The sequence below is a fragment of the Halictus rubicundus genome, chromosome 10, assembly GCF_050948215.1.
Source record: "Halictus rubicundus isolate RS-2024b chromosome 10, iyHalRubi1_principal, whole genome shotgun sequence".
In the NCBI taxonomy this organism is placed as follows: domain Eukaryota; kingdom Metazoa; phylum Arthropoda; class Insecta; order Hymenoptera; family Halictidae; genus Halictus; species Halictus rubicundus.
The window spans coordinates 15,230,373-15,257,491 of NC_135158.1; the positions used below are offsets into that span (position 1 = coordinate 15,230,373).

At 40.8% G+C, this 27,119-nt stretch overlaps 1 protein-coding gene across 4 annotated transcripts in view; it reads right to left on the reverse strand.

Moving 5' to 3' along the window:
- Positions 1–27,119, reverse strand: part of LOC143358319 (uncharacterized) — a 418,334-nt gene that overhangs the window by 182,823 nt on the left and 208,392 nt on the right. For 2 of the 4 annotated variants that reach the window (XM_076795373.1, XM_076795372.1), the window contains exon 1: positions 2,382–2,717. The exons of the other annotated variants lie outside the window; for them this stretch is intronic. The gene's annotated coding sequence lies outside the window, so the exon portion shown is untranslated. Of the gene's footprint in view, positions 1–2,381; positions 2,718–27,119 lie in introns of those variants that run through there. 4 annotated transcript variants of the gene reach the window in all.

The following is a 27,119-nucleotide window of genomic DNA, read 5'->3' on the forward strand; positions in this document are numbered from 1 at the left end:
CTTGATATGCGCGCGCAGAGAAGAAAAGAGAAGCGCGTGTATTCTCTTTTCCCTCGGTGCGATTGAATTTCAAAAAATCTATGACGCTATCTTTATATTCGGAAAGTTTCAGGTTCGTAAAATGTATCCGTTAAGTATTCAGGGGACATTCATGAAACTTTCCAAGTATGAAAGTTTGAAGGATGTTTCCCCGTCGTCTAGCGTCTTGCGACTGCATGAAAAACCGTCGGCGACCGTTCCGAAAGAACCATATCGTTTTTTCGGAATTCTTGGCTGTGTTAGACGCGGGAGGACCTATGATTTACTCTTGTGTTCTTATCGACATGCTACGATAAATATCTCGGTGCGTCGAAAATTATAGAGTGCGGACAACCCTTGATAACACGGCACTCCAATTACACGGTTTCTAGTTTCCTTCTAACAATTCTAGCAGGGGATATCAACCGAGACTAACACGCCGATTTTAATTGAATTTGTACAGGATATTGTTTGTTGAAAAATATTTACACGTACGTTTTTTTTTATCTGTAGCGATCTAGGGGGTGAAAGTGACCCTCAAAGTTGCCGGCGAAAACTCCATTTTTGCAAGTCGAGGACAATGATTCTTTTTTAATTTGTGGGTTTTCGATCAAAGAATGTAATGGTATAAAAAGATTTCAGAGAAAAGATGGATCTGGAAAATAAATTATTTTCTCTGCAATCTTTTTGAAAACACACAAATTTAAAACAGAAATCACTGTGTGCTAGACCCTCTATTTCTCGAGATATTTGCAAAAATAGGGTTTTCACCCCCAACTATGAGGGCTATTTTCACCCCCTAGATGGATCATTGGAGATAAAAAAAAGTACGTGTAAAATGTTTTTCAACAAACTATATCCTGTATAGATTTCATTAAAATCGGCGTGTGAAATATTTTTTACGGAACGTAATCAACACATTTGCAACAACTCTTGACACGGTTATAAATATCGCAGAACCAATTAACCATGTTATTCTCAGCTCTGTTTGTATTTTGTGAATACTAAGCCATGATCGGTCAAATAACCGGTTTCACATTTCCTATTGTATGATTATTAAAATTACAAAGAGGCTTCCGCTAAAAATCATTAAATAAATTTCCTGGTTCGAGCACAAGTTGTAAAAATTGCGAGAAATTCTTTAATCGCGTAGAATTAAAAAATGCAGTTTAAATGTTATTCAGTCGGATGAAAGCTATCCCAATAAAAAAAAATACGGTAATTCATGTAGAAAATTGAACGAAGGACCAATTTAAAAATGTATGCGAAGCTGGTATCTGATGCGTTTCCTGAGGAAGCTTTGTAATATTAAATATAACCTACTTTGTACATTGAAAATTGAATTTAATTATGCTTCAGCTTATCATGATGCGTATAACAGATTAAAATGAAGTTCAACTCCGTCGGATTAATTCACATTTTCGGAACGGGAATTATTCGAAATAAATGTTCAAGTCTTTGAAGATTAAAAATATATAAAAACATGAAAATTAAACATTTAAAACATTTAAATCTTTTCAACGTTGTCAGTAAGGTATTACTCTCGGGATTGGAGGTTTTCAACGTATTCTCTTAATTTTATATACATAACGAAAATTTTAATTGCCAGAAGGAATCATTTCTCACTGATAAATTCGGAATATTGCTCCAAGACGAAACGAATTAAATAAAGATGCATTCTCATGGATCATACAATGCAGTATGCTACGATTTTCAACGATAAATCTCACGTGTATGTGCACATGATGCATCGGGACTTCGATTATTTGATTAGGAAGGAAAATTCAAAAAATCAAGTGTCCCTTCAGAACAAAATTAGATTTTATGATGTATGAGCGAGTGCTGCCGACAACCGGGTAAAAATTGATATGCGCTTGCATAGTACATGCTACGTATACATGTATAGTATATTTACCACTATACAGTACGAGTTACCCAACACTAAATCCCAAAACCTTGGTTTTCTCAATAACATGGGAAAATTTCGAAGAAAAACTATTTTTCAAACAGGCAAAACCATTGTTACAAAACAGATGTTTGATTAAATGACTGTTCCTGAAATTTCGGAATCGTCCATTATTTACAATTCTATTTTACATCGATAGTTGCCTGTTTAAGAAATATCGTTTGATCGATGCACTGATTGATACAGCTCGTCCGTTCTTACCAAAAAATATGAAATTGTTGACCGTTCCCATAACTCAAAATGATAAACTTAATAAGTTCCGGTTCAGGCAACTCACCCCGCACACAGGGGTGTGCACAGAGGACGATACTGTTCGTCTAATGATTTCTGTCAGTGCCGAGTAAATCCTGAAACGGGGCTCGTTACTTCTAATCGTATAATTCGAAGCAGTTCTCACCGTAAGCTGCTCGTGAATCGATGGGGATCAACAGCTGCAGAAAACTGACACTGAAGTGTTCCACTGCACTCATTATCTGCACTCACTTTACAAACGAACTGAACTCTCGAACAAAAGACACTCGCCGGAGACGTTGTGCACTGTGCGGACACCACTCAGATCGAATTTTCTCATCTCCCGTATATCCTGATCGGTAGGTGAACGAGCTGGATCAATCCTGCGGAAGTTTGACGTTCGGATGCCACGATTATCCACGTGAAACAGATACCCACTGATAGCAGATATACTAACGGAAACGAGCACTTTCTTCGACGTAAACAAGCGTACCCCACGAGAACCGCGTTCCAAGTAACGGGTCCATGGCGGCGCACACCAACGCAACGCGATCGCACGACACCACCGCCATCTATCGATGCGGGAGATCGACCATGATCGACGCATCCTGAGGCTGCACGCGAGAGGCACGCAACAAAGAAAACCAGAAGTACCGGGTCCCTTTTCGGATTCCCTCGATCATTCCTTGTATTCCTTTTATTCGGCCTCCTCCAGTCCAGAACCCGATATTTCGGGCTAACCTAACGATTTTTTCATTGAAAAACGATCATGCCCTCGATATCATTTCACGAATGTACAATTTTTCTGAAATTCATTCGATACAACACACCGTACGATATAAAATTAGTAGGGTAAGAGACCCGATAACTGTGGGCGTACCGATTGCTGTGCCTATATTAATTACGCTTATTTTTCAAGCATAATGAATATTAAAGTGATTTTCACGAGTAAAACATGTTATATTTCTTTTTTAATATTGATTGCGCTTTCAAAAGAATTGTAATAATGATAATAATGAATAAATAATAACGAAGCCAAAATTTGATTTAATTGTTCAAAATAATGCGATTTTTGTATTTCACGCATGATTTCTGCGAATGTTACCGACGTCATCTTGCAACTACGTTAAATAAAAATATTTCGATGAGTATGTTCGTAACTATTAAGCAAAAGTGACTGAAAAGTGACTTTTCACGTTTCATTTAATACAACACACCGTATGATATAAAATTAGTAGCGTAAGAGACCCAATAACTGTGGGCGTACCGATTGCTGTGCCTATATTAATTACGCTTATTTTTAAAGCATAATGAATATTAAATATGATTTTATAACGAATATTGACTTCCATGAAAAAACATTTTGTATTTCTTTTGTAATATTGATTGTGCTTTCAAAAGAATTGTAATAATGATAATAATGAATAAATAATAACGAAGCCAAAACTTGATTTAATTGTTTAATATAATGCGATTTTTGTATTTCACGCATGATTTCTGCGAATGTTACCGACGTCATCTTGCAACTACGTTAAATAAAAATATTTTGATGAGTATGTTCGTAACTATTAAGCAAAAGTGACTTAAAAGTGACTTTCCACGTTTCCGCCTTGGATGATCGTTGCGGATGATTCATTCCGAATGAACGTGGAAGATGAAAGACGCAGACGGATGAAGACAATATTTTTCGATGAATCATCCGCGATGATCGTCTAAAGTGAAAGGTGTAAATTCTTATCAAAAAGTTTTATCACACTGTAACTTACAGAAATCGATGAAGAATATTCGTTAAGAAGACAATTCCTTGAAGGTGTAATCGAGATCTTTTGAAATAAAAGGCAGTACATAATTTAAATCTTCCAGTAGTATTAGTATTAAATTTTCAATACATTGTACGCAAAATTTCACTGATGAGAAAATCAATACACTTAAACTAATGGTAGTTTGATCTAGTCCAGATGGAACGTCCATACATATGTATAGTAACAGTACTTATGATCTCGTTTCTCCTGTCCATGGAAAATGAAAAATGAAGACAGTTTTGCGCTGAGTGAAACAGATTTTAGTTATCACTCCTGTTATAATCATTTGTATATCAGACAACAAGACAAATTTTCACAAATTTTGAAAAATTTAAATTCAACGAACTCACAAATTTTTAATTAATTTTTGAAGTTATTTCAATTTTTCCAACTTTGTGCATGCCGCTTTAGGCGCGTTGGGAACTAACCTCCGAAGTTTAGGCAACTAACCTACCTGTTCTTCGTGTCCTCGTGAAACACATGGGTCTGCGTCCCAACCCAGTAGTTATGTTCATAACACTCATCACGTTTAGAGGGGGTTCGAACCCCTTATTAAAAATAAAAATCGTCAGTTGGGTTGCGACTTCTACTATACTTTTCCCCGAAAATGCTCGAAGGCAAATGTTCACGTTAAAGAATTTAAATATTCGCCGGCATTTTGGACGAAATAACTAAAATACCTGTGAACGCAATAGCATGTTCCACACGCGTATATTTATGTTTATAATCGAAATTATCTGTCTACGGCGATAGTCAAGTTTGAAATTTTCGTACACAAATTTTTTGGCAGGCGTCTTTATGATACACCCTTATAAATCTACACTGTCCACCGACTTTTGGGAAGAAACATTGAAACAATTGAAACGTGAGTGGTAGCCTGTGTTTCCAATTATTGGCATAAAAGTTCAAGTTAAAAGAGAAAGCTAGTACCTGTTACAGTCAATTTTTCGAAAATGTCTAAAATTTTCGGTCTATTTAATGATACCACCGATCAATCCCACTTTTTCCTCATTTAGTACCATAATTCCTTTTTAAAACTTGTAGCATTTCACAAAACATGACCGATTGTTTCATTCACCGTAACAAGTAAAAACAGCCTAACACGAAATATTCAATAAATTCAGTACCGATACTTTTCGATCACGGTAGAATATTTCCCGAGGCTTTTTCGCCGAGACGGTACAGTATACTCGAATAGATTTTTCGAAAAGAGCCCGGTAAAATAATAGAGATTCGACTGTATAAAAATTTGTCAGAAGAAACCGGGTACGAGTGCGAGTGCGCCAAAGGAAATCGATTATTTGAAGGATTTTCGCATACGTGTTCTTCTATACGTATTCCAAATACGATCGGCGTTTTACAGGTCTCATCCGATCGTATCGGAACAACCATATCACAGATAACCATTGACGTCACCATACAGATATTCGGCCCCGCGGATATCCGGGTACTCGAGGTCTCGCCTAAGTACCATTCGAGATGATCGGCTAGCATTCGGTGGGTCGCGAACGCCGGGCAAAAGCGAAGCGGAAGTTAATCGACGAGGATCCCTTTTTATCGGCCCCCGAGCATTTTGTTCGGCGAGATAAAATCATTTAGAGAAACGACGCCGGATTCGCAGTTATCGATGGAATTTCGTTTTCTTCTGGCTCGAGCCCGACAAAAACGTCTGAGGAATAGAGAGGTCCCGGTATTCGGCGACGGAATAAAACGCTTTCGGCAAACGAAACGGGGGGAGGGGAGGTGGAAGGGTCACCGGATAAAATGGCCGTTGGAGGGGGCAGAATCGGGGCCCGGTCGAGTATGCATATACATGCGTCGACTTTAAAAGAGAAAAGTCGGGAAAATGGAAGACCCGGGAGATCGATGGGTGCCAGAAAAATGTGCGCCGAAATTTATATAACGAGGAATTCCATTATGCCGGGCTCTCGATACCCTTGGAGCTGGCGGCGATGCCGGTGTATCGGAATATCGAACGGCGTGCTTCATCGACCGAGATAAGATCCGTTTACATTTCGAACCCTCTCCCTCCGGCCGGGAGCCGCTGCTTCCTTCGTGGTAGTGCATGAATCACGATACTGTCGTAATTTAACTGAAAACCAATTTTTCGTTTCGCCAGCGCCCACGGATCGCCCTTAAAGCCGATCTTTGTAGTCGTTGTCTGCCGGATCCGGCCGCCGGCCATACCGCAAGATAATGGAGGACGCCTAGACGGTCAAGATAGAACAATGAGTAATGCGCCGGAGAGTAGATTCGACCGGAGTACCGTTTAGAAGTCGATTTTACTTCGGGAAGAATGGCGAAATCTCGGCTCGCCCTTCTTTCTTTCTTTTTTTTTTTTTTTGGTCGACGATAAATGTGGAGGGCGGGGGTGGGACAATGCCAGCACGAACGGAAATGTACAGTCTGCGGATGCTGATGAAAACCCCCCGAACCACTGGGAAGAAGAGGAAGGTCGACCGTGAAGCGTATTGACCGAACAATTACCGGTCTATTTCAATTATATCCTTCCCCCGATGTTTTTGATCGTTCACCGGCGAAAGTGAATCGCTTCCCCCCCCCGGGAAATGTTTCTGGGTGCGACGAATCTTTTTCTTTGAACGATTTTCACGCCGCGCGAAATAAAAAGGAATCGCGCTAAATGTACTATAGAAATCGTCCACCTGGACATATTATGGAGCGGGGCGTTGCTTTTTCAAATATTCATTCGTTTGCTGTGTTGCGAGATTAACGCATTCGCCATATAGTGTGACGGCGATCCACGAAAGAAATTACGTCATCGATATCTTCACGTGTCTGTGTCAGATTGAAGTTATAAGGAAGAGGTTACTTAGATTAACACTAGGTTTACGGGACCCGTCAGAATGACGGGTTCTAATATTTTTAATTTACGATTATTGAGATTGTGAAGATCCATCTACGTGGAATTACTCAACAAACGTACTTCCTTAGGTATATATTATTTAAAAAATGGCTGAAAACTTGGATAGACACATTCTTCTTATCTTTATAAAGTAATGTGAAATACTCACTTTTAATGCTCCGTGAACCTTGTGTTAATGAAATACGATTCCTTTCATACTTTTTCTTTTCTCGATGTATAGACGGCGTAGATGCGAAGAAAAACTTTAACAGCAATTTTCTCTGTTATAAACAATTTTGCGGCAAGTTTCTTTGACAAATGTCCACCGATCCGGAGGTGTAGATTCTCACCCCTAGGACGGATGACCATTACTTTTTATACACCCTGTACAGTGAAGGGTATATTCCACAATTTTTCTAATGTTATTCTGCTACAAGATGAAACCGTTAATTTTTGACTTTTTTAAAAATGTTGTTCTTCGCTCATTTAAAACTTTTCTATTAATTCTTGAAGAATATTCGAAATTATAAGATTTTTTTGTGACACGCGGTGCACGCGTGTTAACGAACGGTCGATCGCGACATCGATTGCCAAGCGAGATATTTAGAGTCGAGCAGACTACAATATGTTCATCTACGATTGAAATGGCCTAGATTCGCCGGTTACGAGGTAATTGTCGAAAGAAAGGAACAATTTGGATAAATGAGTGCGATTGTAGGGATCGTCGGTCGTATTAACGTAACAGTGAAAATTCCATTGAAACAGCGGTAACGCCGACACGAGCTTGAGCGCGTTAGATCAAGCGGAATGCGGTGGAAACGACGAATTGAATACACTTGGGAATTCACTAAATTCTCAATGAGATACTGAACATTTCCGATTCTTCGTAGTTTTTGTTACCGGTGCGGACCCGGCTTGATTCCACGGATGCATCCACAGTGCATAGGTAGCTGCAGCAGCAGCAGCAGCAGCGGAGTCAGATTGAATTTTAACTCGAATCGACCGTCTGTCGCGCCGCTGCGCTGTTTTCCTTCCGCCAGCAGTTGAAACCAGTTTTCCAACGCTTGCAGAAGACCGGGTCTAAGTCATTTTCAATTAGAAGTGGGTGTCCTGTTGCGTTTATATCCTGTGCGCACAAGACCATCCCCCAACCCCCCACTTGCCACCCCCCCACCCGCGCCGTTTTATCGATGAATTCGAAAGCCCTCGAAGAGTTTTCTCTGACTGTGCTTGTCGACGACAGCGACAGTTTCGCTTCAGGATGTATTTCGAGATCTGGCGAAAATTCGGCAAACCCAAATATTGAACGTTTGTTTGGAAAATAAAAACGGTGGATCTGTGTGTAACTTTTTCTAGTTTTGCGCACCGAGCCGCCGGACAGGGCGCAGAAATATCGGGCCGTTCACGGGTGATAATACAGGGCGTGTTATCTAGTCCATCGCTTACGGCGGTTAATCCGCCGTCTATAATTAACAACTTTATAAACACAATGCCTAAGTCGTATTTAACCGGAACCGAATTTTCGATGGGCTGTCCCGTTAATATCCGGTCGAGTTTAAATTCATATTACGATAACACCGTATTCGCGTATAATTTTCGTTTGCGCGCACGATCCCCCGGTCAGCTAATTTATGCGGCGGCTGCAGATTCAACCGATTTCAATCAAAAGGGAAATACTTAATCCAGTATTAGCTGTTAGAGTATCACCGGCCCGTATTTTCTATCGGCGTTTGCCGCGCGCATTCGTGTCACATCGATTATCGCAATCAGATATAATAATAACGGTAACTGCTGATTTCGGAACAACGTCGGTGCGTGGAAACTATTTCACAATGCTGAGGCACTGTTTGATCTACCGAGACAGTCGATAATGCGCCTCGCTTCGGTTCCGCAATTAGCAGTATCGTATCTCATGGCGATCGTCTGATTTTTATCTGCAAATCGTTTGTTTATAGAGTCGGTTCATACGACTACGGTAGCTTTCACGAGCAATAAGTAGACTATGGATTTTATGGTTTTATGGCAGAACGGCAAAAATATTCAAACAATTTAAAAATGTTATTGCATTATCCTCAACCGATTCAATTTCTTAAGAAAAAATAGAGAATGTCTAATTTTAATTATGTATTACTCCCTTCCACACTGGAACCTACACAGTCGCTACAAAAAGTATTTAACCTTTACATTTTTGATTTTCGGAAACTTGCTATAATTTCATAGTGTCGTCACAAGCTCATAGATGTTTAAATGAAACGTCTTCCTTTTCTCGCCCGCTACATCATGAAAAAAAAAAAAAAATCTCCAGAGACTTCTAGCTTCAAAATGAGTTCAAGTTTATTGTTCAAATACTTCCTGGGTCTACTGTGCATACAATTTTCCGAATAAAAATTCAGTTCGATCATTTGTCAATAGTAAATAGTTCTGAACGAAATTGGATAACAGTCCATATGAATGATCCAATTAAATCATTGTCCATAGTGCTTAAGGGTTTTGAAACGAGTGAAACAGCGAGGAACTGCGAACCGCAGACAACTAATTGCAAGAAATTGAAATATTTTGTCGAACTGTGAGCGCGGCGGGATTAATTTTGCGTCAGGAAAATGTCGAAGTCTCGAGGATCCCGTTCGAAGTTGTCATCAACTACGTTTACCACTTCAAATTGAACTGGTGCGCTCTTCGAGAATTTCTCGGGCCGCACGCTCGACAATCGCGAACACGTTGATTGCGCACAGTGATCGATGAATATCCTTCCGTCCGTACAAGTTTCCCGCGAACACGTCGATTCGCACGGTTCATCAAGCATTCTACTTGTCGTCGATAAATTTTATAAACGTCGAACAATATAATAGGAATTTCGCGTTTCGAAGCAGTTTCGAAAGCATTCGCGAGCGAACCGGTGTATTTGTCGAAAAATGAACGGTGACACGCTTTCGGAACTCGCGCATTAATTACTATTAAACTGCCGCGCGGAAATTCGTGTTTATACGGGCAAACGAAAAGGCAACCGCGCATTCTAGACGGCAATTTAATTAATTCGCGCAGCATTCACTGACAATACCGGCGATGATAGAATCAGCGTCGATTCGACCCTTGAGAAATACTCGGGGAATCTATAGTTCGCAGTGAGAAATCTACTGCGGACCACTTGTATAACTTGTGTGTAACAAACTGAATACAATTCGACGGTAACAGTGCGAGATTTGAGGCTCGGTCGCTCAAATAGTAGTTTAGGGGATCGAACCGCCTTCGCTGTTGTTAGAGTTCGAAACTACTCTGATTTCCAATGTGCTTCAACCGATACCTTGAAATCCTTTATTTTTAACCAGCAATACTCGGAGTTTTGTTCGTGTCTATTGTAATCTATACCTTATCTCACACACTATTCTAAATGACAATCTATAAACTTCATATTCATTTATCCGATATACAGTAAAATGTTAATTATCCGAGTCAATCTAATCACTATCCGGATAAATCTATTTTCCCATGTAGCTAGACTGTAAGGAATTTTATAAATATTGACTTACGAAAGAAATTTAGCAATTTTCTTCAGTCCCTATTATTTAAATTTATTTAAAAGCATCACTACTGTCTACGATTTACCAATACTCTTTAAATTCTATTCTAAATCTAAGACAATAAGTTCTAGTTAAATGTGTTAATCGGAAATGGTGAAGCGCTACAGGAAATTTTCAATTAATTTTCTGGTAACAACGTACACATGCGCATATTGTTTACTATTTACCCTGCCTGCAAGTAAGCGTTCTAATGCTCGGAAATTAATTATGCATTTGCTTAGCTTCACATTTGCCACGTTTACACAAGTGTCACAATAACAAGAACGTTACAGAGAGAGAGAGAGTGTAATGTGTGTATGCACCTTCTACATGTGTTTACGCAGTTGCACATGAATTTCTGTCGCTTTGTACAAAGTTAATGGCTTATTAACACTTTGAGTGCAACGTCGATCATTCATGGGCGACTTAATCTTTTCGTCAAACTTGGAAAACAATTTATATTACAATCTATTGAGTAGATCAAATTTTGTCAAGATCTTCCAGCTGTGAGAATGTTACAAAATCTTGCTTTTCGTCTGTTCTGGTGTTATCAAATAAGTTCTTATTTTTTGGTGACTTTTACGGGCATTGGTACGACCAGTAAATATGTTAATTAGCGTTTCGTTTTTTCGAGTCAGCAAAATGTACACGTAGAAATTGTTTAAAAATAATGCGTGCAACCTTATTGATATTTGCAAGCAGAAATCTCGTGACCCAGATTTTCCAGAGGTGCACTCTGGCATGGTTACCTCCTAACCGTCCACTCGGAATCCTAACAGTGCTAGCACACCACAGTTTATTGCTTTGCAAAGAATTCGGGAATGTAGCCAGGCATACATCGCGTGCTAAAACAATCGGAACTATTTACAACAATTTGCAAATTAATTCCTTCGCGTGAAAAATTATAAATTGCGCCCCTGCCCGTGTATATGTCGTTAAACACGGAAAAATACGAATGTTACATGAAAATTGTATCAGCAAGAATGACTATTACTAGAAATTAAATTATTTTTAAAAAACAAGGGGCCATGACGCTGGCAAGACCCGTGTTGTTGACATATATCGAGAATTCACTGTATATATAGAATGACAATTACAGATAAAATTCAATTTGTCAATAGAACTCTCGATTGGCAATTACGTGTATTATGTAAAATACATGGAATTTGATGTCTGAGATGAAACTTTTATATTTTTACTTCGCATTGAAAGGAACTATATAATAAGAGGACCCATTTTAACGTTCGATTTGTAGAGCAAGGGTCTAATATTTATAGCAATTGCCTCTAACCGAATTTCATGGGTTTTGAATCGATTCGCTGTCTTCGTCTCGTAGCACTAAAGTAACAAATAAAAATTTTACAGCTTGTTTCCTGAAAATGAAATTTTCAAAATTGATGGCGTAAACACTTCCTGCAATTTCGCCACCGACATTTTTATAATCAATTTTCCATTGATTTTTCCATTCGAACGAAAATGAAAACGTTTTATTCGAAAATGTACAATCTCTACGGGAACATTCGAGTAAAATATCGTTTGACGTTAATGACAAATGTTAGCAGCCATGTGTCTGTCATCCCAGGAGCATATTTGTTTGATAAATTAAAAAATCAATAGTACCTTCAGCCGTGTCGAATTTCATTTAATTCGTGTACGAATGGATCGACGAATATAATTAAGTGGTAACTGAAACGAGTTTGCTTTCGAATGGGTTCTTTCCGATAACTTCTGATCTAGATTTAATTATCATTGCATTTTGTTATCCAGCATCCAAGATTTTCTAGCGCGTAGTTCGCTCGACTATATTTTCATTTTCATCCGCGCGAACGAGTGCCGAACGTCAAATCTGTTCGCGTTGAAAAGAGGGGCGAGTGGGGGTAGAAGTCGGCGTTTTATTAAATTTAATTGAAGCATGGATATTATTCTGAATCGCATTCGACATTGAACCGAACACAATTTAATTCAGGCGCAGCTGGTCCGACGAATTCTGTGACTGTTGTTCCATGGTAATGCGTGGGAATTTGGATTTAAAGGTGTATTTACATATTCTCCTCGTGTCACCGAGAATTCCTCGTGTCGGGGAAATAAAGAATATCTTCTGTATGCTTATATATATATAAAAAAAAAGAAGTGTGACGAAACACGTTCCCGAAGTGGTCAGCTTGAAAATGTAAATTAGAAAATGGAAGTTTGAAACGTTCCAACCGTCTCTTATTATGGCTCTGACCCGTTTCTGAATTACGGTTACAATGAGAACTATTGAAACACAAGAATACTTGTAACTGGGAAACAAGGTTAAATGAGACACGTGCATGGACCAACTTTTTTCATTATTTTGCTCCGCTCAATTCACCGACGATGTTATGCTTACATGTTTAATTACACTCCGAGTGATCATACTTGCCTACAAGAATACTTTCTGGTAACACATACAGCAATTCTGAATCAACTCTTAACTAGAAACGGTAATTTTGTCTAATACTTTTTTTTTCGAGCGAATGGGAAAACGCAGAACCGACAAATTTTAATATTTTTTTCATTTGACAGAAGGTGAACCTCGTTGATTCTTGTTAACCTGACTATTAACGTTACCGAACATTTCGGAATTGTATTTATTAGAGACAATGTTATTCGTTATGAAAACCGGGAAATCCCATGTTCTGTAAAATTGTTTCTGCATTGAATATCAGAAAATAGTATATCTTACACTGACGCGGAAGAAATGAATAATTTTTATGTTCATTAACTGCCTGTGGTGGCAGTTGATTGACCGGTACGCGTGGCGAACGCGCCCAAAGCAATTCCCCAGCGAGCTGCTGCTCGAAATGATTTCTATATAATATTCAGATAGAGTGCTTGCACTTATTGCGCAGAACGTATTTAAATTAGAATATTCCCCGCTGTAAAAATAGCATCCACTAACACATATCAATATTAATAATAGTTTCGATTTTTATCAAAGACTGCTCATTTGAACGAACTGAAAGTATCGAACAAAATTAAATTAACTATCTTAAAGAAATGCTTTTTCGCACTCGACTGTAAGTATAACAAATGTAGTCTTCACAAGATCCAAATTATTTCCATAGAATCTGTACGAATGAAATTCTCTGCCAGATCACACGCAAAACGGTGTGGTCATTGCCGGAAGCGGAACACAAATAAATAAATGCGTTCGAACTGCTGCGATCCGAGAAAAGTCAAAGTGCACAGAGAGTTAACCTTTTGCACTCGAAGCTATTTCAACTCCAAAACAAAACCTATCTTCCAACCTAGAAAATGACCCTTCTATATATTTCTTTTCGTGTTATACACACGAAAATGGCGCAATTTATTCCTTCAATACCGAAACGTTCAGTAATTTATTGAATACACACAAATTCAACAATGTAAAAATGTCCTTACAGTCGCCATTCGAGTGCTAAGGGTTGATGAAAGGGCGACCGCGTCGGTTCAAATCTTCGCAAGGTTGATGTCTGTTCAGGATGATGCCCTACACAAGACATTTAAAAAAAAAACCTCAAAATAGGACATTGTAGCTCCCTTTTCGCGAACATTTACTAAAACTGCTCGGTGCGATGACAGCCCTCGTGTCCGTGTCGCGTCTCTCAATTTGCGAGGGCTAGCAATTGACGTGCGGGGTGTACATGTCATCGCGCGGTTGAAGTGTCCGAATTCGGTTTGGAATCTGCACGGGCGAGTGTGGCAGGACATTATAAGGCGAGGGGTTAATGTTTCCACAACAAGCGTCGAAAAACTCCTGATTATTGTCCGGGGTGTCGGAGGCGGCACACTCGAGCCTCTTGACGCATAGAGGCGGGACATCGTCGGCAGAATTGCACGGCGGACGTGTCCTGGATGGACACCGAGGGCAGGAGAGGGTGATGGAAGGTCGTTGGATCGACTGCCGTGTCCTGGGCACCGTTATATACGTGCACCCTCACGCACCCCGACGCAACCCCCGTGTGCCGTACGCAACACCAGTCTGAGGGCCGCATCGGCGCACAGTATGGAATGTGTAAGGCGATAATAACGCGCTTTAGCGCTCGATCAATCGGATTAGACGACATCTACGCCATGGGCGACTATTATTACGGACGCGGCCGTAACTCGAAATGCTGTCACGCTTCGTTTTATGGAAAGGTATTTTCCATGGTAATGGCCGCACACGCATTCCCCCATATGCAGACTATTTCCACCTCCTCTCCACCCTCACCCTCACCCCCCCCGTCAATTTTATTGTTCGTCACGGAAAAGCGTATCGGAGGCCGCGTGATCGCATCGATCCGGTAAAATAGATCAAAAGAGGACCCCGGCACAATGAGATCGCTCGTCCTGAAATCCTTGTCCGCACCGCGCGGTGTATCCTGCGTTTCGCCCGGCGATCAAGGATAATTCGGCGACGATTAAATGTCCCTGTGTTGCTGTTCTAACATTTCCTCTTGATTATGTATATTTTCTATTTTGTATGCTGTTTCACGCTAGGTTTACGGGACCCGTTAAATTACGGGTTCTGATATTTTTAATTTACAATTGTTAAGACTCTACCGATACATCCATGAGAAATTATTCAACAAATTTATTTCTTTGGGTATGTTATTAAAAAAAAATGGATAAAAATTTGGGCAGCACATTCTTGTTTATTTTAGAACGTAATGTAAAATAGTCACTTTTAGTGCTCCGCAAACCTAGTGTTAACCCTTAGCAGTCGAATGGCGACTGTGAGGCGCCACTAAAAATTGCTGTATCATTATTCAAAATATTTTTCACATGATTAAATTTATTTGCATTTAATAAATTACTAAACATTTCAGTATCGCACGAGTAAATTGTACCATTTTCGTATGTATAACATGAAAGTAAATATATAGAAGGGAAATATTCGAGGCCGGAAAAAATGTTTCGTTTTGTAGTTAAAATAGGTTCGAGTGCAAAGGGTTAAAACATTTTTATCGTGTGCTTTACTATCAATACTCTTTTACTATTTCTGTGGTTTCAGATATGAATGCTTCTGTATGTTCAAACACGTTTTTATAAATAAAGCACTTTTAATTCGATTGTTGGACCAGTATATTTCGACCTTCTCCCCTCGTTTTATTCGATGATTTGATAATTCGTTATTGCAATGTCAATCAGACAGATTTCCCTCCCCTTCTTGCTGATACGTGTGACGTCGTTGCAACTGTATCGTTCGCAATGATCTCTCCGCGGATAATTCGTAATCTACATTTCCGAGTGTGTTTTCGCATTTGTAATACGATGTATTTCGGGTTCGTTGACGCTGAAGTGCTGTATGTATAGTAATTGCTGGTACGTTGTGTCTGCCAGTGTAGTCAGTTTTGACGTGCAAGTTTACGCTCTGCTTTTGAATTCTGTGGTTTTTGGGTAATAACTATAATGTTATACAAGATACCGGAGTTTGCACGCTACCACTGCCCAAATAATTATAGGATCTAAGAATAGTTCAGTTGTTCTGCGGACACGTTGATCGGCACACGTTCAGTCTTGAGTCACGATAGTGTGGGTGAACTGGTTCCGAGAAAGTCCTGGTTTTTCCAGAGCAGTGACAGGCTGTCTTTTAAGTTTAGCCGAAGCGGAAGTATCTCGAACATTCCTGCATCGACGTAATTTTATTGTTTCCGTGCAACCGCAGCGAATTCGCTGCAATTTATAAACCATTGCGTACAGGTGAGACGCGGCAAATTGCTTTGAAATCAAACTTCAATTTACAACCGGCAACCTCATTATTTCGTTTCGCTCGATCTAATCATTTTTATTATAAACGAGTAAAGTCTCTTGTCAGGAACAAACAGTTGCAAGAAAATTAGCGAATAAAATTCCGGCACTGACTGTTTTCAGCGATCTTTAGTAATAGTTAACGAGTACGGCGCAACGTAATACTAACTACTTTTGCCACGCTCGAGAAGCCCCGGCGGAATGTCGATTGTTTCGTAAAACGTTCGCATGCACAGCAGAAAATCCTTCCACTTATTTTCGGCCGTAAAAAAGCACAGAATGATTGCAACCGCAAAAAGAAAGAAAAGCAAACGGTTGGCCACGCGCAATTGAACGCGTTAAGCAAGGTCTGTATTCTCGCGTTTGAATTCTATTTGCTAGCCAACGCAGAAGAATCGCGGGCTCGAGTGACACGAAAGTAAAAAGTAAAACGAAAAAACAAAACCGCTTCTATTCTCGGCTCGCGCGTGCCCCGGGAGCCGAGCTGAAAGGAGGAAGGTTTTTGTTTCATCGTATCTGGATCAACCGGGAGGAATCGTTGACAGAGAACATCCGTTTAATTTGCGACATAATCCGACGGTATCCCACTGTACACGCGCGATGAACCGAATCCGGTCGTTCTGCAAATACCTTGAGGGTTTATTTTCCTTTTTTCTTTTTTTTTTTTTCGCCGCGATAAAAGAACAATTACGCTATCGGAGAATTCTATCAATCGACCGTCGAATATCGCCCCGAAACGGATTTTGCCGCGTTCGCAGAATGTAAATGTTCGGTATTCCTGGATCTCCTTTCTGTGGCACGGTTTCGTGAAAATTCAAACAGCGAATACTTGATTGGAGAAATATGGCGCGCAAGCAGTGAAACGTTAGATGTCACCGAACGGTTCTGAAATAGTGGTTGAAATATAGAATGCGGAAACGAGAAACAGAGATAAAATTGTTTCGCGCGGAAGAAACGTATTTTTTCATGAAAAAGCGGATCAAGCTTGACGCACCAGCGGAAAGCGATTATATCTCGTAGCGACGTGAGTAGCCTACTTCGTTCGCGGAATCTGTTATATTCGGATAGAATTATTGTTCGCGTTCACCGTTTTGTACCTTTGTTTTCAGGAAAATATGCCCATGCGAGGGGTCGGTGACCGACACGTTGCGAATCTGTGCTTTTCGTTACAAAACTGTGCTTCTGTGTAATAGAAATAAAGTGAAATACTAGTTCAAATAACAAATAGCCTGTCTCACTTTACAAAAGTTTTTGTACAAAGTTTTTAGAACAGCATTTTACACCGCAACCTAATTGGTTTCGTCTTTACATGTTTTATTCTCCTTAACACTAGGTTTACGGAGCACTAAAAGCGACTATTTTGCATTACTTCATAAAAATAACAAGAACGTTCTACCCACATTTTTAGCAATATTTTTAAAATAATATATACCCAAAGAAATAAATTTGCTAAATAATCTCTTATGTATGCATCCTTAGAATCTTACCTCTAACCCGTCATTTTGACGGGTCCCGTAAATCTAGTGTTAACCCTTTGCACTCGGCGCTATTTTCATTTTTTCTTCCGTCTTGGAATATTTTCATTTTATTCATACGAAACTAATCCGACTACCACATATAATAATTAAATGTTTAGTGGTCTATTGAATAGAAATTTTGTAATGTAACAAATATTTTGTAATATCTTTTGTAATTTCTTTGAAATAATGCCACAAAAATTTCTAGTGGTGCATCAGAGTCACCACTCGAGTGCAAAGGGTTAACCCTTAGCACTCGAATGGCGACTGTAAGGCGCCACTAAAAATTCCTGCATCGTTATTCAAAATATTTTCTACATTATCAAATTTGTTTGTATTTAATAAATTAGTAAACATTTCAGTACTGTACGAGTAAATTGCACCATTTTCATATGTACAGCACGAAAAAATATATATAGAAGGAAAATATTCTAGGTCGGAAGAAATGTTTTAGAGTTAAAATGGCTTCGAGTGCAAAGGGTGAAAATCGTCCAGATAAGAGCAGCATATAATACATAATACTCAGGTTATCTCTTTTTATGATAGAAGAATATTTTAGAGGAAAACATTAGTTGATTCAGAGGGGCAAATATTATCAGGGGGAGACACCCTGTATACAATATAATATATAATTAATTAAAGAGAGAGAGAGAGAATGCGTGGATAAGGTAGTTATTTTGTGGTAATTATAGGTTACTGTAAACCGAGTCCAATTCTTGGCCGTAAGGCTGAATAAAGCAATATTATTATATACAATTAATTACAATGATAATATATAATCTCCGCATGAAATTCGAGCCGCTTTCTTCGGACGAAGGAAGGTGTGCGGGTGGTGCCGAACGGAGCAGGATCGAGAACAATCGCGACACCCGAAATTCAGAAACGGAAGGAGGGGGAAGGAAGGGGTAGTTTAAACCAGCACAGGCGGCAACTTAATAAAAACAACGGCGCCGGAAATTGCCGGGACCGTATTTGCCAAGCAGGTGAATTCAATCAATCGTATCCTAACCAATCCGCTTGGCGTAACTACTTCCTCGTTCTCGGGGTTTTAACTCTCCCCCCTGCCCTCCGCCGCCCCCGAGGGGGGTTGGCGTGCCTCTTGCGGAACAATGTAAGAACCGATCAACACGGAGAAACTCTTCTCCCCCGGCGCCGGGCTCGTAAATGCGTTTACAGAGACCGGCTTTTATAGGGCGATTATTTCGTTACGAATTCACCGTCGAACGGATCGTAAAGTCTGCTACACAATTATGTAATTACCGTGGCAATTACGTTCCTGAAATTTCATTGGCCGCATTAAACGAGCCAGGTAAGGCTGGGGACACACAATTGTCGGTGGGTACACTTCGATCGACGCCGACAGGTAACTCGATTTCAGCCGGACAGGAGAGAGGAAAAGGATCGGCTGGCACGGATTAGGGGATTGCTCGGAGCTACGAGAGAGAGAGAGAGAGAGAGAGAGAGAGAGAGAGAGAGAGAGAGAGAGAGAGAGAGAGAATGTCCACAGGGTCGGAAGGCGGTTCTGATGTTTGAAGAGAAATTATTTTCCCGTTCGAGGCGATTACAGAAAATCAACGGCGAATCGAGGTCCGGAGGCTCGCGCCAGGATAAGAGCACGCGATTCGAAGCGTCGCGACGCCTGCGAGAGAACGCTAGCATCGTGTACGTGTGTGCGCGTGGCACGCTTGTAATTTATTGACTTGCGATCGCAGGATAGAACGACTCGTTATCCGTGGAGTATGACGCCGCGATTCGGAATTGTTAAACCGGCTCCCGTAAACGAAGTACGGCTTTATGAGCGGTGGGGGTGGGGGGAGAGACAGCGTGAAATCCGCCGGGATTACTTTGAGGGGATCAACCGACGGGATAGTATAGCGAGGATCGTCCGAAACGAAAAGGGAAGCTAACAAGTACATTTGATTCTTGGTCTCTCTGTATTTGTTCATGGCGGAGCTCTTTGCCGGCCGGATATCCGGCTACTCGAAATACTGGTTATAACTCGAACCTGGGTTTCGAAATCCGGATTCGGGTATCCGCTCGAACATCCCGGATTAGGTTCGAGTAGCCGCCGGCTGGCTATCTTCTTCGGTGATTACTCGAATACGGAGCTCGTCTTGTTCGGCTTCGAAACGAAAGCTGCAATTGCGTGTAAAGGATTTTGAAGGTCATTTTCATTGTTCGTATCCGAAAGATTCGTTACAATTAGACTCCGGATTTTAGGCGTTTCTGACAAAAATTAGTCGGTGCAATTTAAAACAGTCGGAAGATTAGAAGACTATAATAGTGTTAACCACTCGAATGGTGAGTGTAAGGTACCACTAAAAATTGCTGTATCATTATTCAAAAAGGTTTTTAGATTATTAAATTTGTTTGTAATTAATATTACAGTAAATTGCACCATTTTCGTATGTATATTATGAAGAAATTAGATATAGAAGGGAAATATTCGAGGTCGGAAGAAATGTTTCGTTTTGGGGTTAAAATGGCTTCGAGGTCAAAGGATTAATACATTATTTTCACCACATTAGAATTATATGTGAATGAAAATAAATTTGTATTTAGCTCCTGAATCTTGCAATTGATGCGCAAGTTTTTTATTTCCTAGTTATAATTCTAACGTGTGAAATGTCCGATTTTGGTTAATTTTAAACGGTGTTTTCTTAAAAAATTGCCCTACCTTTGTCAGGTGCTGCCTGAACTTATTTTGTTTGTACGCCTAACCTCGCATATTGACTTTTGCTTTCCAACATGAGTCAACCTGATTTCCGCATACTCTTATGCGTGTGGAGAAGTGGCAACGACACAGCAGCAGCAGCTGCTCGGAACATTAACTCTGCACTTAGGAATGACGGAAATGAGCAAATGGAATAGTGTAATAAACGATAAAAGTGCAACATTAAAAATAAAAAGTGTATTATACATTATGAAACGATTTAAGAAATGAAGATAGGATTGATGTTATTCGCATTCGCTCTTAAATATTTTTCAAAGTTAAACGAACGAATGCGAATGTTGAAATGTGAAGTTAGAGTTAAGGGAAACCGGAAGTGCTTTGGTACAAAGTTGTAGTAAGAATATGAAGCGGGCATGCCTCGATTCATTGTATTTGCGCATGGTGTCAATGACCGGAGCAAACTGACCATGCGGTCAGTTCTTTTTAGAAAAAGCGTGCGAGAAATAAACAAATTAGACGGGAGCAACGAACTCGGAGGGCCTTCCGAGTTATTGTCACAAGATAATAGGCGAACGTGATTACGTGAATGTGGGTTCTAGATGCGAAAGACAAAGAGACTTGAAAAAGAGAACGAAGGGAAGAGAGAGAGAGAGAGAGAGAGAGAGAGAGAGAGAGAGAGAGAGAGAGAGAGCGTAGGAGGACGAGTATACATAAAGTCCAAAAATCGAAACGAGCAAATACTTTGTTTTTAAAACATCGACGCAACAGCGACATTGATTTTGTTATTGCTTTTTCTTTGTTATTCGTTAGTGAATTTCGTTCATTTATTTCAATTGTATACTTTTGTTTCGTCCAATCAGTATTTTAATAGTCCCCACACTCTGTTTCCTACATTCGTAGATAGTTACGCACAACTATGAAGCGTATGCTGTAGTACAAAGTTAATTCAGTCAGTAAAGTTGTTTGATACGCGTTTTCTGAATATTATTTATGGTCCACTCTAAATGGAGAAGTTTGCAACACAGAAACGAATTAATTGGAAGAATTAACACATAGTGTAATGCAAACATTCTTGCTGCGTTTACTTCGTGTTTTACGTTTGATTTACACCATTCTGTGGTTTTGTTAAAATATTTCTGAACATGCAACAATACACCTAAACATATAACATTTTAGTTTTATTATTAGCTGCTGGCTACCGAGCGCTCGTTAACTGTAATTTTCGTTATGTATTTTAATTAATTTAATTACCTAAAACACTGCAATCAATTCTATGTATAATTATTATGTATATTTGGATGAGACCAACTACTATAATTATGATGTACGAAAAATGAACCGCACCCTTCCTCGACAACGTTTTATTTAACGAGGAGAAAGTAATTTTCCGGGAAAATAAGCAACAGAAGCGATGCGAGAACTTATTTTTTCTTGAAACGGATTGCTTTTTACGGCGAGCCTAAGAAACCGCGCGGATAAGTCAAAATGAAATTCTATTTATGCCAGCGATGGAGTCCAAGAAAAACGAAATTACTCTCTGCTAATTACTTTAAACTCCGCCCATTCCATCTTCCCCTTGGAATCGGTTTCCTTCTCTTCAACACTTTTCTCATCCCTTTGCGTCGCATCAGTTCCAGCCGAAGATCTTTTTTATTGGCTCGAATTGCGCTTGAACGATTAAAAACCGTGCAATATCCTTCCCATCATTCCCATTCCGCGGACCAACAAAGTTCGCGAAAAAGTAGTCGCTCTTCTTTCGAGTTCTTCCGTCTGCGTTCGACTCGCGTCTCTTTGTGTGCGTGTCTTCCGACGAACGCGTAAGAAATTTTAAATGGGTTCAACGAATTCAAGATTTATACCGGATGGGAACGAACAAATTTATATTCCCCAGTTTTATAAACATTTATACCGACATTTCAAAACAATTCAGTCCCACAATAAAACGAGCGCTCGATTCGAGCATATTTTATTCCGTCTGTGAACAGGCAACTTTATGTACGACTTTATTTTATTTATATTACGAAATACAAGGTTAATCAAATGAATTTATTCTGGAAAAATTTTATATGATTCAAAGTAGATGCAGACATTTTACGATCGAAGCGAGAACATTCTATTTTTCTTCAAACCAATTACGTCGCTAATTGTTTGCGGTTCGACGTATTCACAGTCTCTCTCGAAATAGACTGCAACCCCAAGAGCATGAAGTTTATTTTCGTCATCGATAATTCTTAATCCCTCGCAGTATCGCATCGAAGCAGTCTTGCCGAGGAATTTTCAATCTAATTAAATCGAGTATTACTGATTTTCCTTCGATCGGAACGAACTATTATTTTTCTGTGATCAATACTTAACATTGAGAGTTCGCATAGACAATCTTTAGCAAATTTATTCGTTGCATTTTCAAAACTCAGCACAATAATAACATACTTTCATTATATTTTATCACACTATAAACATCTGTAACTTGTGTAAGTCGACGACTTTACAAAAAACAATCAAATCATTATTCATTTCATTTTTAAAATGAAAGTTACGCTGAAATAGCATCATTTTCGTATGAAGCAACGACATTTGCAAATTATAAACGCGCATTCAGCAGCACTGTGCATTATTTATCATACGGTTAAAAACAATGTTTTTCAGATGAATACAATCGGTAGCAAATATGTCGGACATCGTTAAATGATTTAGCTAGTGGAATAAAATTAAATGTCGCGGCAAAAGTTCTAGTATCAACACGAAATCATAAGCGTCGGAGACGGGGCGAACGAAAAAAAAAAAAGAAGAAGAATTGCTACCAAAAATCCGAGCAGATTTCAAGCGAACCGAATACGCGAAAAACGCGCGAGCATTCAGTGTGCGCTTGATTCAGTCCGAGTAAATCCTTCGCAGGATTTGCACGTCTGGCTCTTTTTTTTTATCAGTAAGAGAGACAGAGGCCTTCGCTGAAAAATCTTCGTTATTCGACAGGATCATTCGTAATCTTCCTGGGCTATTAATCACTCGGCCAGGTATACGCTCACAGGGAAACAGCCGCGTAAATAGGAAGAGATAATTACCGTGTCTAGACACTGGCTCATAATATCGTGCCAACGAATTTTCGAAGATCATTCGGAACAAAGTTGGAGGGTGGGTAGGACAATGGGCGGTGCTATCAAGAGAGCGCAAGCCCGTCGACGCGATCCACACCGTTCGAAGATCAATATCTAGGAAAGAGAGAAAACCGTTCGACATTTTCGAGCGGGGACACACACGCTAACGAATATGTTTCTCTTACGGTCGCAACGGCCGATTCTTCTTGGTAGCCTTTCATCTAGATCTCGACGGTGAAAAATTGCGCCGGTGCTCGTGCACCGCGTTCCGTTTCGCCGTCGTTGGATTATATACGATACGTGTGTCTCGTAGCACGCGACCGTTGCGAAAATAACAACATTGTCATTATTATAACGGGAACGGGGCAACCGGAAAGGCTCGGCCAAATTGTTTTTTAAACACTGACAGAAGAAATTGGCGCGTTTGATTGCGAAACACTCGACTTGAAATTCGTCCGTCGCCCCGGCGCACAGTGGGCAATTTCGACAAAACCGGATTCAAAATCAAGGAACTTTCGATAGAAATCAGGTAGAGCGATGATATTGTTTTTAAATGAAAGCTGCAACTTTGTAGAATATGGGAAAAATAGAGAGATTGTGGTACGAACGTTTGTTTACCTCGAGAGAATTCGTTAAACGCGCACAAATTCAAGAAAATTTTAGTTTTTCCAATACCACGCGCGCAAAAAATTTTTTTTTGACATGCCATACATCATTTCCCATAGATTTTTTCACGCTGATTTCAAATCTGGTCTCAAAATTTGTCTACGACCTCAGGATTTTGCAAAAAATAGATTTTTGTGACGAAAACTAACGAAGTCATTTTTTCGTTGAAATGATTGGATGATAATAATCTCCCTATTTTTTCTATATTCTACAAAGTTTCAGCTTCAATTTAAAAAAAATTTCATCGCTCTATCTCATTTCTATCGAAAGTTCTTTGACTTTGAATCCGATTTCGTCCGAATTGCCCATTGTCCGGCACGCGACACGCAGTGGTCAATTTGGACAAAATCGGATTCAAAATCAAGGAACTTTCGACAGGAATGAGGTAGAGCGATGAAATTGTTTTTAAATGAAAGCTGCAAATTTGTAGAATATGGGAAAAATAGGAAGACGTTGTTCAAACGCGTTTTGCATACGAAATATTAACAGGAAATCAGCGCGCGGTAATCGATCATAACGTGCTGGTGTTACGTGCCGCGCGAGATAGCCGTCCGTTCGATTCGGAGAACTGTTTAACAATAAATTGCTGGTAACTTTTTTTAATCAGCGAACACGCTGGAAGAAAGATAATCGAATCGGTTTTTGCGAGCGGGAAAATACGACGCGCGCCGTAATTTTTATTGGCCACGGCCGTTGCCCGCAATTCCGTGGAAGATCCTTCAATCGGTTTTAGCGGACTCGGTGGTAAAAGAAACACCGGGAAAAACGTAAGAACGGACCAGGTGCGTCGTCTGCGTCGCAGGACAATCTCATTTTCGTTTTTCCCTTGTGCACGAGCAATTACACGCGAGGGTGTATGTTGGCCGGGGGGCAAACGGTAGAAAAACCGTCCCTGATCTATATCTCTATCTCCGGACCCACCCCTCCGTTCACGCATATTCGCGCCTATCTTCAACGACGTTCCTATCTATTCTATTGTGCCTCCGCCTTTCCCCGAGACGTTTTACGGGGCGTTCGCGTGGTTTATTGTTGTCGTAAAAAAAAAAGAAGAAGGGGAATTCAATCTAATTTTCTGATACTCCAGGCGACGGAACGATGCACGCGTTCGAATGTCACTGGAAACACTGTGACACTGTATTATAATATTAAACTATACTATACTATTATATTATCAATATGTCCACAACACCCAGAGACATGTATCGGCTAGAAGATACTATTCTTCGATACCATGTTTACACTCCTCGGCGACCGTGGCCACTCGAGTCTCGTGCGGGTAGTGGGGATAGTTCCGCGACGTTTATCATCCAGGCCTTGACGACATATACAGAGTAAAACACTGTAATCCTTCTACTGCTTTAAATTTCACCTATTAATTCGCATCACAAATGCACAAAACCTACTCAGGAAAGCTTCAATCGACACTGTACAGAGTCTGCAGATCGCAGTTTCGAAAATCTCTAAACTTCCTGTAACTCGGCTCTACATTCCCGTATATTCAGCAAGTTCACTCTCATTAATTATTCCGGCTAGAGAGCCTAGCGACAGGCTATCTCGGCGTTCGATCTATAATTAATCAGCGGAGTTTAAAACACCGACGACCGGCAATCGCAGGTTAATCTAACAGCGTACGGCTCCGGTAATGTTCATTCATGTCGGACAGTGTGCCGTGTTCCAGATAATAGCCAGCTATTCTCATTGTTATTTACCTGCGTAGCAATAGGCTAGGGGGCGGGGCGGGGGTGGTGGTGGTGAACGCTGGCTACAATCATCGCGCACGGTCTTGTTCACTGATCCTTAAGAACGAAGGGTAGATCCGCTGCGTTCCACAACAGTTTCCCGTCTGGTTGCGCATTAGCCACTTTTCGATTTCCACCCTCGGACTTCCGTTCCACTACTTTCGACTTCCTTTCCGCGATTCGCGGGGTCCCGGCCCCTCGGCCTCCGCTACCAGGTCGTTTCCTCCATTTGTTTCGCATTTCTCCTCGTAGCTGCTTTGCGTATTATTTTAATCCACAATCGCCCACCCCTCCGGTCGATCTTTCTTTCTATTTGTATATCGTTCCAGACAACCCCCGGCGGGTCGACGTTCGCCCTCTCCCGCGATCCCGCTCGCTTCCGGCAACCCTCTCCGGGCTTTCTTCCACTCGTCTCCTTCTTTTATTATTTTTTACACCATATTAAGCCGCGCGTATTCCACCTCGCGCCGCGCCCCGATCTCCAGCGACCATTCACCCGCTCTCCGCGAGCCTTCCTCCGACAAATCTCTCGTTTTTCCATCGCTTCCTGCTCGTCGTTTCGCGAGAAGGATGGCGCGAAGCTGGATGGAAGGATGGGGGGTTGTCGGGGGGTGAGAGGGAGCGAGAGAGGAGAGGAGAGATCGAGCGGGCTGACGAGAGAGCCGCGGGGGATGGTTTTAGGGTGCGCCTCTTTCATCCTTTGCCCAGCCATTCGTATCTATCGAGGTATAAACAGAAACGTACGACCAACCCTCTATTTTGCGGATGTAGCACCGGGCGAAAGTCGTCGAGTGTCGAGCATTAACGTCGAATGCATCACGCTCGCTGCGAGACGGAGACCGGGCACCACTCTGTGGAGGGGGCATGAATGAGAAACCAGACACGGCGGAACGACAGGGGAGGACAGATGCATTGCTAATGCATGGCGGTGGTCTGCGATTGCATTTATGCGCAGTTGACAATGCGCGACCGGCCGCGAGCACCACGACGGAAAACTGCACGACAGTGTCTCGCTTCTTCTTCTCCTTTCCTTTTCTTTCTCGTCGTTCTCCTCTCGAGATCGAACGTGTCCGAGCGAGCGAGAGCCTCGTAGCAGCCCGGTGATAAATTACCTAATTACTGGCCACCTCCTCGAGAAAACCTCCAGCCGAGGATCCATCAGAGGGACGCCCCCTGTTCCCCCAGGTGATCATCGCGATCGACTCGCCTCGACGGATCGGCAATCGTTCATTGGCTAATTTTGTTTGTCGGGGAA